Source organism: Pelodiscus sinensis, chromosome 18 (assembly GCF_052426305.1).
Source record: "Pelodiscus sinensis isolate ZL-2025 chromosome 18, ASM5242630v1, whole genome shotgun sequence".
Lineage (NCBI taxonomy): Eukaryota > Metazoa > Chordata > Testudines > Trionychidae > Pelodiscus > Pelodiscus sinensis.
In genome coordinates, this window is record NC_143069.1 from 29,072,797 (window position 1) to 29,085,370 (window position 12,574).

The window sequence follows — 12,574 nt, forward strand, 5'->3', positions numbered from 1 at the left end:
GATTGGCCCAGTGTGCTCTTTTTGGGAAGATACTATTTATGCTTAACATATAGATAAAAAGATATATAGGTGGAGTGAGGCTAATATATATAGCCAGCGTATACTGGTCAGCTATTGGGGCATTCCTCTGTCTCCAGTGTTGATTGGGATTCAGACATGAGACTGGGAGCTCTTTTGGGGCAGGAGCCGTGATATGCTCTGTTTGTACAGACTACACAACCGTGGGGTTCTGACCCAAATGGTCTCTAGGTGCCACCATAATAGAAAGGTCCCATCTCCTGGCAATTATCTGGGTTTCTCTCTTGTTTGTTGAACTGGTGTTTCTTTCCTTCTTGCTGTAAAGTTCCCATCAGAAGACTGACAAGATGACAGGCCAGAGAGCAGGGACTGGGGCTGATCTGAGGATTGGGGCGGGAGGGTGTATTTTCCGGCAGTGGAAAGGCACAGGCCCTGTTGGATATCTCATGTCCATAGAAGGCCTTCAGCAATATGCACTTGGCTACATTTCACATCTGGGAATGCTGCTGCCAGGGTCTCACTGTGTTGTTAATTGACAATGTGCAATTCTCAAAGTAGGACAGTAGAAATTTAAAAATAAAACCTGCCGGTGTATAGGCAAAAAGTGAAACCTCTCCGTTTTTGTGACCGTCACAGTTTCTGTCATACATACATGACATTCGGTACAACTGCTCAGGAATTGCTACCTTTGCTGGCTGGTTGCAAATTCAGAGGAACTGTGTTTTTTGGTAGAAAAATCTCTCCATTTATCCTGAGAAGTTAGTGTTTCGGTCGCTGCACCGGCTTGTCCCAGAGCAAGAGAGCAACATCACCCACCACTAGATGGCACTTTGTCCCAATTCCAGTAGAAAGCTCCATCTGACCTGTGTTGGTCCAATAAATGATGTTACCTCTCCTGTCCTCTCATTTATGTAATCCACATCACACATTAATGCCGGTGTCCACTGACCAAGCCTGTAATTGCAACTGTGCACATTTGTCATGGTTCCTATCTCTGCAACAGATCCCCAGGAGCTTCTCCATCCTGCGGAGCTGAGTGCAGCAGACAGACTGTCCAGCAACTATCTCCCCTGCCGTGAGCACCCACGTAACATCCCAATGCAGCACTCGTCACAGCCCAGCCACAGGAAAAAAAGTCTCAAAATCAGAGGTGATTTTTGGATCCTTGAAGCAAGGAAATGGGAAACCTTCTCTGGGCCACAGCAGGACAATGCCCAGCACCCAAAGTGCTATAGGACCCTGGACTATTCTTAGGACAAATGATATTTGTTTTTCTTTTGGGGAAACATTTATCGAAAATAAAATTGGGAGCAATAAAATCCCCATACTCTGTATTCCTGCCCCCTGACTCTTTATACTGACAGCTCAGCTCCCAGTCCTCTCACCTCTGTTTAGTGATCCCACTGCTAACTCCCAAGTGCAAAAAATCATAGGCAGCCCCCCTTCCTCCTCATTCCAAGTTGCCGTGAGAGGGTTTTTTTTAAATTTATACCTTTTCTTGGCTTTTATTTGATTCCAGTGATTAACATTTTGGGGGGGCAGGTTTTCCAGCTCTTCTTCCCAACCAGGAGGGCTAGAAACATACTCGCTTCAGAAAACCCCAAAAATCTCACATGATCCCAGACTCTCAGCAATTCGGCTTTAAGAAAAAATAATGATTAGAAACATGGACAAAATCTCTGAATGGATCTCTCTGCTGGAGGAAGAGATAGAAAAATGAGTCATTCCCCAGGGAAAAATATCATTACAATACCAGTTTTCAACAGCAATATCATCATTTATTTAGATCTGCAAACTGTACTATCAGTACACCAACAGGACTCCATCACCGACTAAAGGTTTATATCCCAGTTTTTGTTTCATTAACATGCTCTCAAAACACAAGATATTGACCATTCTTCAGTCTTCTGCACCTCTTCATCCAGATCAGCCTCATGGTCACCAAAGCAGATTAAAAGCTCCCCACAAATGGGATGCCGCAGCACTTCTGACACCAGGGAAGACTTAAACCTTGCTTGCACTAATGAGAACTGACCAGGCTTTTTTTTTTTAAAAAATGTTAATCAAAATCCAGTTTTCTGTGCTAGAAAGGGTCTTGAAATAAAATTCTCAGCTGGGCCGGGTGCATTTGCCATTAAATGTTGTCTTTCCTTGGTGCCATTGCTGCACTGATGCTATACAGTTGGCATCGACCCTGCCCTTCCAATCTTGTGGGTTCTACTCTGAACTGGAGTGTTAAACTTCCCAGCATCCTTTGTTAAAGGCCCTCCTGGGTATGTCTGTGCCCAGCCTAGCTGCCCAGTCAGTCTGTCAGAGTTGGGTCATTAGTAACAACCAGATCTGGACGCTAAATTGAGCTTCCTGAAATCTCTCAACAGCTCCACCTGGTCCCTGTTACTCAGTGACTGTTACATGGTTTAGGCACCCCAAATTAAGCATTTTGTTCCACTCCTCGGTCAGACACTGGATCATCGTTGGTCCCTATTGCACTTTTGCTGAGAGCGAGAGTCCCCACCCCCAGCCTTTGGGGCTGTCTCTACAATAAATTCAAACGAAAACCCAAAGTTCACACCTCCGAACTCTGGGAAAGGTCAGATTCAGACCCACAGCTGGAGCTAAACCTCAGGGCTCATCTACTGTTGCTCTGCCCCAGTCCAGCATCTCCCTCCCTAGTCCCTCTTGCACTGATCAGCCGCAGACACCGTAGTGTTTAGGAATGGGAGCCGGCTTGGAGCTGTTAAACCGAGAGGGGATGTCACCTTCTGCCAGACAGGCTCTAGCCCAGCCAGCAGTTAGCAGCTCAGTGCAGGGATCCCTGGGGGAGGCTTTGGCCTGGGCTGGGCAGATGCTCTGACTAGATGGGCCCGTTGGTCCCTACTGGTCTTTGAATGAAGAACCACGAACATAAACTGCCCTGGAACCCTCGTGAGAACAGAGCAAACGGAGAGAGAGACAATGAGGCAGGTTAACATGTGAGGACAAAAATAACACTGAGAGCGGGTTAGTCAATCCCACATCACAGCCCCACTGGTCTGCTCACTCAGGGTCAGGCCTGGGAAGAGCTCACTGAGGGTGGGGGAGGGTAGAGGTGTGTGCACAGGGGACTCTGCAGATGCTCGGGGAGCTGTCGCTCGGCTTGTGGTTCCCGCTCTGCACGGCTACATGGAGCAGCCAGACTGTGTGTGCAGAGTCGCTGAGCAGGGGCCACTGATCACAGCATCAACTCTCCTCTCCCTTCTTCTTGTGAGCAGCAGCTGGTCACACTCTAGCCCTGCTGTGTCTGGCTCCATCCATGTCCCCAGCAGGGCCGGAGTCCAGATCTCATTCTGCCCTGGCAGCACTGGGATTTGGGCCAGCAGGAGAGAGGCAGGATCTAGCCCAGTAGAAATAGGGGGAGGGAAATAGAGAGAGGGATCAATTAAACCCCAGGAGGCAGATTTCCCAGCTTGTGTCTCTGACATAAAAAAAGAAGCTTCGGGGGATAGCCGAGTTAGTCTGTTATAGAAAAAAACAGCAAATGGTCTGATAGCACTTTATAGACTAACAAAACATGTTGATGGTACCGTGAGTTTCCATGGGCACAGCCCACTTCTTCAGGTGACCGGAGTTATGAGTTTAGGATGTGCACACCCAAAATAAATAGGAGAGGAGAAGGGGAGGGGGAGGGGAAAAAAAGGAAAAGTAACTAAAAAGAAAAAAAGGTAACTGTCCATTGTAGTACCTGTGCTAATTAGGTGGGCTAATCAATTATCATGGGTCCTACAATTGACAGGTACTCTCCACCTCCCCCACCTTTTTCTGTTATAAATTCTAGGTCTTTGCTATTCGTCTCCAGCTCCTCTGCTGAAGTGGGTTGTGCCCCCGAAAGCTCATGATGCTAGATACATTTTGGTGAGTCTAAAATGTGCCACAGGACTACTTGTTGTTTTTAAAGGTCCAGACTCTCACAGTTACCCCTCTGATCACATTTTAAAAGGTTTTCTACTTTTGGATTTCACTTCCCTCCATTTTTACCACCAAGAAAAGGAGGGGGGGAGGGTGGGAGATATTTCACAAAAGTTTTGAAATGATAATTTAAAAAAAAACTTGCTGGAAAATATTTTCCCTTTTTCAGTCTGGTGTGTTCTGGGCAGGGCTTTTGACAGATCTTGTCAAACTCTGCTCCTCTGCCCTTCAGTTGAACTCCCCCATATGCTCCTGTCCAGCCGCTCTGTGGAGCGACAAGCGGTTCGAGGCCGGCTGTGGCAGCTGGCGCCCCAGGCAAAATGTGAGACCGGCGCACCCATATATAGGGCTGTCAATGGACTGACGTCATCGTCGGGCATCCCGGGCGCTCCCATGATGTCATCATCGGGCGCCCCGGGCGGCGGCACCCTAGGCAGTGGCCAAGTCCACCTATAGCCACAGGCCACCCCTGTGTGGAGCTGACCATCTTTGGCGACTCAGATCTCTAGCCAAGTCACACACCATCTGTGCGTGAATCAAAAACCACCTTCCAGGGTCACCTTTAACAGGGGTCCATCACAGTTCCCTTTGTAGTGTCCCTAGTATAATCTCTGCTCTGAATGAGAGTGCTTTTTCCACCCTCAAACATTCTGACAATAACTGGTTGCAGCTCCTTTTATAGGCCTTCCTGGCCCCTGATTGGCTGCTTCCTCTCCTGTCCCTCTAGCACAGTTGGAGGACTTCTCTGTAGTCTCTTTGGGCAGGGTGTGGCAGGATCACAAGCCTCCTACAGAGAGCCTCAGGGCCTAGTCCCACCATGTCTCACCATCCCAGTGGTGAAAGGTGCCGAGGACAATCTGCAAAGTGGCTCTGCAAAACTGCTCTGCCTTGTGCTCCTGACCGATGTCACTTGTCCCCTCTGCTTGCCTGGCTTCCCGCAGGTTCTTAACCTCGGTGTCCCAGGCTTTCTTTGTGTGAGAGGGGAAGGATTCTGCTGTCGTTTGGAACCTTCCTAGTTTAGACACCACCCTGGTGGCATGGGCTGGAGGAAGGCTCTGGGACTGTCAGGATCAGGGTTCTGATTTACCATTGACCACTCCCAGTGGCACTGGGAATGACCAAACCCAACCCCACCTACATTTTAGTAAGGGCAACAGGGTCTACATCTCCTTTGGACGCACCTTCCTTTGGCTTTTTCACGATCCCCCACTGGCCCAGTCCGATGGACTCTGCTCAGAGGTCACTTCTGGATGCTGTTTCTCAACTGCCTTGTGGTTTTGCCTCTACTCTCCAGCGGGTGACTTGAGAAGGAAGAGACCTGGTGTACGTCTCTCAGCAGGAAAGGAGACTCCTCTGCAGCCCAGAATGGGAGGAAGAGGCAGTCAGGGGACGATGGGCACAAGTGTCTGGAGACAAAGGCAAAAGTTTCAGGCTCCTTCAACATCCCAGGCTCCCTTTCCAACCAGTGACCTTTAACCCTGGCCCACAGGTGCCCTTAGCCAGGGGCCTGCCTCATTGCCCAGACAGTGAGATGGGACAGTGGGTGAGGAGGAGCTTTTTAAGTGATTAGTTTAGCATCAGATATTTATCAAAACCAGGCCCCTTTGCTTCTCAATCCCGCAGCCCTAAATAGAGATGCTGTGGCCGGAGCACGGCAGGGGGGTGGTGCGGGGCAGGAAATGGGGAACGATAACGAGTATCAGACCCAAGAAGACAGATCACGTCAGAGGGAGGCTGCAGCGTCTCTGCTACCTGAGCCCTGCAGGTCCCATAGATCAGTGACAGGGGCTGGAGCATCCACCCTGGGGAGCAGACGGGCAGATCGGAGCAGAGAGACCGGAGCTTCCCTTCGCTGAAGTCAGACAGGGCAGTTGGTGCAGATTGGAGCAGGGAGAAGCATCAAATTGTCCTCTCCTGACCCCATCAAAGACAGAAGCTGCTGGGCTGTTTTCAACCTGCCATCGCCCCGATGCTCCTGTCTCTGTGCCTCTTGCTGCCCGGTGAGTATGTGGGAATCCTGGGCTAATTCGTAGCCGGTTGGGAGGAAACAAAACCGAGAGCAGCCCCTGAACCTGACTGTCAGTAAATTCTCTTTAGTGGCAAAGAAAAGGGAACCAGGGTAAACAGTGTAAGAGCTGGTGGGCCAGATGCTCAGCTGGTGTAAATCAAACTAGTGGCACTGCAGTCAATGTCAGTTTTACACCAGTGAGGATCTGGCCCTCTAGAGATCTGAAGGGAAAGGCGACCCCAGTCCAGCCGAGGTCTGTGTACAAGAGGGATCTGCCCTGCCCCAAATCTAACATCCTGCCTGGTTTGCTTCTGCACCAAAAAAGGAATCAGGAGTTTATTTCCCTATTACAGGCTGCTTTGGTCCCTCAAGTGGGACCACAGAAAAGGGGCAGATTTTGTCTCCAGCACTAACCACACAGCACCTTTCTGTTCCCAGCGCTGAGTCCCAGCAGCCAGGAGATCTGCTCAGCTCGCGGTGAGTCCATCTGTCTCTCTCTGACCTGCCAATGGTATTTCCCCTCCCTCTTCATGTGTCCAGCCACCACCCCCCTTTCCACTGCACCCTGTGGTGCCAGTAGCAATGGCACAGGAGAGTGGCCAGGCCTGTGTGGGATCCCAGCAGGTAGAGCTGGTCTCACAGTTGATCCCTCCCTGTTCTCCTGCCTCAGCTCTGCTCTGAGCCAGGACCACTGGGACACTGGTCAGAGAGTCACCTCCACAGCCTGTTCCACCCACCCCACTGCACCCCAGGGCACTAGCCTGGGAAGCAGAGAACAGCCCGGCTCTGACCCCAAGGGATTTACCTTCCCATGCCCCACCCAGCTGCAGGTCTTTGCTAGAGCTCACCCCCCACAGGGACTCAGCCTGCCCCTCATTCCTAAATGCCAGCAACACCGTGAATAGTCAGGCCTGAGCAGGCAGGCGGCGTTAGAGAAGCTAGGGCCAGATGGGACCAAACCCAATGAGTCAGTGACTGGCCTTCCCTGCTTGGGCTGGGGTGTTGGCCATGCCCTACACAACTCTCACTGGCCGGGGTCCAGCCTCACTGTGGGGCCACCTCTTTCCAAGCCGTGCAGCCCCAGCGGGGTCAGAGGGTGCCCCCACCAGGGCCTCTTGTTCCAGGAAGTTCACCACGCCAGGCAAGGGGAGCCCAGCCCATAACCCAGATGATCGCATGGAATAAAGTTTCTGGTCCCCAGAGAGAGCTCGTCCCCTGTCTGCCCGGCTGGGCTGGGATCAGAGCCTCCACCCCAGATGTGACACAGACCCACCCGCCCTTTATCTCCTGCTCCATCAACAGCGCTGGGCACCAGCAACACCCCACTGGCAGCTCTGACCCCTTCCCCTTTCCAGGCACTCTACCCTCCCCCTATCTCAACCTGAACCAGACGTCAGCCCGGCCGGGGGACTCTGTGCTGTTCCGGTGCTTTGTGACCACTCAGCTCCCAGCCACCCGCATCATCTTCTGCAAGGACGGGGAGGAAGTTTCATCCCAGAAGGGTTCAAAGGGGAAGGTCAACTACAGCTATAAACATGTGGTGTCTGGGGGCAGCCCTGGGAATTACTCCTGCTGGTACGAGTTCAAGGACAGCAACAACCAGGTGACCAGATCCCAGCTCAGCCCTGCCCAGCACCTCAGTGTCACTGGTAAGAGGTGTCCGTCTGTCTGTCTGTCTCTGTTCCAGCTCAGCTCTGCCCAGCAACTCTGCATCCCATACAGGGGCTGAATGGCAGGGTGGGGCAACAATTAAATGACCAGCCCCTGAAAAATGCAAATGCTGAAATGCATAAAAAAAAATTATACCAAATCAGTGTTTACCCATCTCAGCTCCGAGAGCCCAGCCCAGACCGGAGGGGATAACAGAGCCATCCCTGGAGGAGGTAGGGTGGCTGGAGAGGAAACCTCCCTGCTTCAGGCCCCACTTCTGAGTCATCCTTGTTCTACCCCCACCACATCCCTTCCCACTTCCACTCGGCCCCATTGCCCACTGCCCAGTGTAACACAAGGCTGAGGATTACAGCGTGCGGGCAGCAGTAGGGATCACCCTGCCCTATGTATTCACCCTGTGGCAGGAGCCTGGTAAGTTCAGCAGCCAGCTCCACTTTGCTGAACACAGTGCCCTCCCAGCCCACGGCGCCTCTCTTCTCCACGGCACCTCTTTTTCCTCTGGCACAGAGAAGCTGAGCGCTCCGGGCCAGGTCAGGGCAGAGGGGTGGTCAGAACAGGCTTTTGAGGCTGTTCAGGGGTTGAGATGGCTGCAATGGGACCCCGCAAAGTGTGAGGCTTAGGGTGGCCTCCCCAAACCCTCTTGTGGATGGGACAGCAGTGTAAGAGACCACAAGACTCACATTTTCATCAGTAAACTAGGGAAATACAACCTAGATGAGGCTACAATAAGGTGGGTGCATAACTGGCTGGATAACCATTCTCAGGGTATGTCTACACTACCCCGCTAGTTCGAACTAGGAGGGTAATGTAGGCATACCGCACTTGCAAATGAAGCCCGGGATTTGAATTTCCCGGGCTTCATTTGCATAAGCGGGGAGCCGCCATTTTTAAAACCCTGCTGGTTCTAACCCCGTGCAGCGCGGCTACACGGGGCACGAACTAGGTAGTTCGAACTAGGCTTCCTAGTTCAAACTACCGTTACTCCTCGTGAAATGAGGTGTACCGGTAGTTCGGAATAGGCACCCTAGTCCGAACTACCTAATTCGAGCCCCGTGTAGCCGCGCTACACGGGGTTCGAAGCAGCGGGGATTTAAAAATGGCGGCTCCCCGCTTATGCTAATGAAGCCCGGGAAATTCAAATCCCGGGCTTCATTAGCAAGTGCGGTATGCCTACGTTACCCCGCTAGTTCGAACTAGCGGGGTAGTGTAGACATACCCTCAGAGAGTAGTTAGTAATGGTTCACAGTCATGCAGGAAGGGCATAACAAGTGGGGTTCCTCAGGGGTCTGTTGTGGGACCAGTTCTGTTCAATATCTTCATCAACGATTTAGATATTCGTATAGGTATTAGCCTGATAAAGTTTGCTGATGATACTAAGCTGGGAGGGTTTGCACGTGCTTTGGAGAATCAGGTCATAATTCAAAATGATCTGGACAAACTGGAGAATAATGCCAATATTTTAAAAGGGCTCTAGAGGTGATCCTGGCAATTACCGATCAATAAATCAAACATCAGTATCACATAAATTAGCTGAAACTATAGTAAAGAATAATATTCTCAGACACATAGATGAACACAATTTGTTAAGGAAAAATCCACATGGTTTCTGAAAAGGGAAATCTAGCCTTACTAATGTACTAGAGTTCTATGAGGGAGTCAACAAACATGTAGACAAGGGGGATCCACTAGATACAGTATACTTAGATGTCAGAAAGCTTTTGACAAGGTCCCTCACCAAAGGCTCTTAAGTAAAGTAAGTTGTCATGCATAAGAGGGAAGATCATCTCATTGACTGAGAACTAGTGAAAAGACAGGAAACAAAGGCTGGAAATAAATGGTCAGATTTCAGAATGGAGATTGGTATCTAGGAGTCTGCACTGGGACGGATCCTATTCCACCTATTTCTAAATGACATGGAGAAAGGGGTAAACAGGTGGCAAAATTTGCAGATGATACCAAACTGCTCAAGATAGTTAAGCCCAAAGCAGACTGCGAAGATCTTCAAAAAGATCTCACCAAACTAAATGATTGGGTAACAAAATGGCAAATGAAATTTAATGTTGATAAATGTAAAGCAATGCACACTGGAAAAAATAATCCCAACTTCAATAGATTTCCAATAATCCGGAATCTTTGGGACCTAGGTGGTGCCAGATTATCGGATATGCCAGACTATCAGGAGGAACTATAATTTTGTGTGTGTATATATATATATATATATACTGTATTTAAAGTTTTTAAGTGCTGGAAAAAACACAAGTGCAGTTTAGCGTCACACAATGCCAGTGACAGACTGACTCAGTCCCTCCTGTTTTCACTCGGTTCAGCTGCTGCCCTTGCTGTCTTGTGACTCGTTTTTTGCTGAAGCTCACTCACTAGGCTCTCTCCATTTTGATGCCATACAATTGGATGCTGGACTATTGGAATTTTACTGTCTATACTAGACAATTAGCCTGTCATAAAACAGGATTTTCAGGTCTCTCCTCCACGTCAGTCTTCTCTCCTGAGCCTCCAGTCTCTTGCTCCGTCTCTCTCTCTCTCTTTTCCTAATGCCTCCCCCTTCTTTCTCAGCTCTCCTCCGCCTCCTGCCTCTCTTTCTCTCTTTCTCTTCTCCTCCCCCTCCTGCCTCTCACTTGGGTGGGGTGGTGACATTTACGGCCAGAGGATGCAGCCTGGAGCCACTGTCACGCCGAACGACACAGCCCTGCCCCCCTTCGTCTCCCGCCGTGTTGCTCGGCTGACTTCTGCGCCACTCAGCTGGGCCACCGTGGGGGAGCAAGCGGAGTAAGCGGTCGATTGGGCTCCTCCACAGTGGCCCGGCTGAGCAGTGCAGACTCTCAGACATTGGGTTACTATATACATGATAAAAAATGATGGGGACTAATTTAGCTATAACCATTCAAGAGAGATCTTGGAGTCATCGTGGCTAGTTCTCTGAAAACATCCACTCCGTGTGCAGCGGCACTCAAAACAGCAAACAGAATGTTAGAATCATTAAAAAGGAATATAGAATAAAACAGAGAATATCTTATTGCCTCTATATACACCGTGGTACTGTAGAAACCATTTTATGTTTAGCTAGAAGCCATCTTGTATAACAGAAACCATTTCAGCTTTTTGCCTTTCAACGTAGACTAGAGTGAACTTTCTATCCCCCCCTGTGCCAGGCCAAGACAGCTGTGCTATTGGGATGTGTTAATTGGTCTGGTTTAGACAGGAGAGGTACTCCCTCGTACCTGTCCGCCATCTTGTTGACAAGGCTTTATTTTTCCTAGCTTAATTGATGACTTCTGTAATTGGATACCCTGACGTCAGGCTGTTTGGTCAAGGGTATAAAGATACTAGGATTGATAGTATTAGCCAGCCTCACTGGGCCCGGCTCTGCTGGGACCACGTTTGGCTCACTTTGCTTTTATTGGCCAATAAAACTGTCTGTTTAGCCGTGTAAACTGAGTTAGGCTTTTTCTTCGACAGTACAACCACATCTTGAATACGGCATACAGATGTGGTCACCTCATCTCAAAAAAGCTATATTGGCATTGGAAAATGTTCAGAAAAGGGCAACAAAAATGATGAGGGGTTCGGAATGATAGATTAAAGAGATAGATTAAAAAGACAGGGACTTTTCAGCTTAGGAAAGAGGAGACTAGGGGGATATGATAGTTGTATAAAGTCATGACTGGTGTGGAAAAACTGAATAAGGAAAAGCTATAACATAAGAACTAGGGATCACCAAACGAAATGAATGGGCAGCAGATATAAAACAAAGAAAAGGATTTTTTTCTTCACTCAGTGCACAGTCAACCAATGGAACTCCTTGCCAGAGGATGTTGTGGAGGCCAGGATTTTAAGAAGGTTCAAAAAATAACAGGATAAATTCATGGAGGTTAGGTCCATCAATAGCTATTAGCCAGGATGAGTAGGAATGGTGTAACTAGCCTCTGTTTTCCACCCTGGTCAGGTTTTCAATGTTGTTTTTCTCCTCTGGACTCTCTCCAGTTTCTCCACCACTCTCCTAAAGTGTCACACCCAAAACTAGCCCCTGTTCTGCACTTGAGGCCTCATCGGCGCTAAGCAGAGCAGAGCAGAGCAGAGACCTCCCGTGTCTTACACACACTCATGTTGCTGAATAGGATCCAGTTTGTGATCCACCCCGAGCCCAAGGCCCTTCCAGCAGCCCTGCCCCCAGCCAGTGGCTGTCCATGGTCAGCAGTACTAGGGCAGCATGTGGGCCTGGCCTGGGCCACGGCCTGCTCTGATCCCTTGTGTGTTTGTTGCCTAGACGATGACTCCAGCAGCAGCACTGACCAGAGTTCATCCTGCCAGCTAAATGTGGGTCCTGGGCTGGGCAAGCCCCCAGTCTGAGTGCGATCGCCATGGTGATGTCTCTTGTGTATTTATTGCCTAGGTGATGGCTCCAGCAGTAGTGGCGGTGTCGGGGTTTCCCCGCCAACAGGTAAATGCTTCTGAAGAGTTTCTGTGTCCTGGGCTGGGCAGCCCCAGTCTGAGTGTGATCCCCTTGAGGATGGATGTAGGGAAACACACATGGAGATGGGCTCATCCAATGTGTTGCTCTCTCTTCCTGCAGCTCTGCCCGGCTTTGCCCAGCATGGCTGAGCCTGGAAATGTCTCTGCAGGGCAGGAAAGTGGCTCTTTCAGAGGGGGAATCCCAAACCCTTCTGCTGGGCAAGTTTCCTCTGGAGTTCCCTGCCCCCTCTGCTAACCCGGCAGCCAGTGAGTTATTGCCTCCTCTGCACTCACTGGGTGGGGGGTTGCTCTGGCAGGAGGCACCAGACGCATCATCCCACCTGGGCTCCCAGGTTCTGTGTCTGTGTCATTAGCTAGTTACACTCTGTGCTCCATGCTTGGCCCAGTGTTACACCCGGCATGTGGGCAAACCCCTCTGCCAGGAATCTCAGCCCACTAAAAACC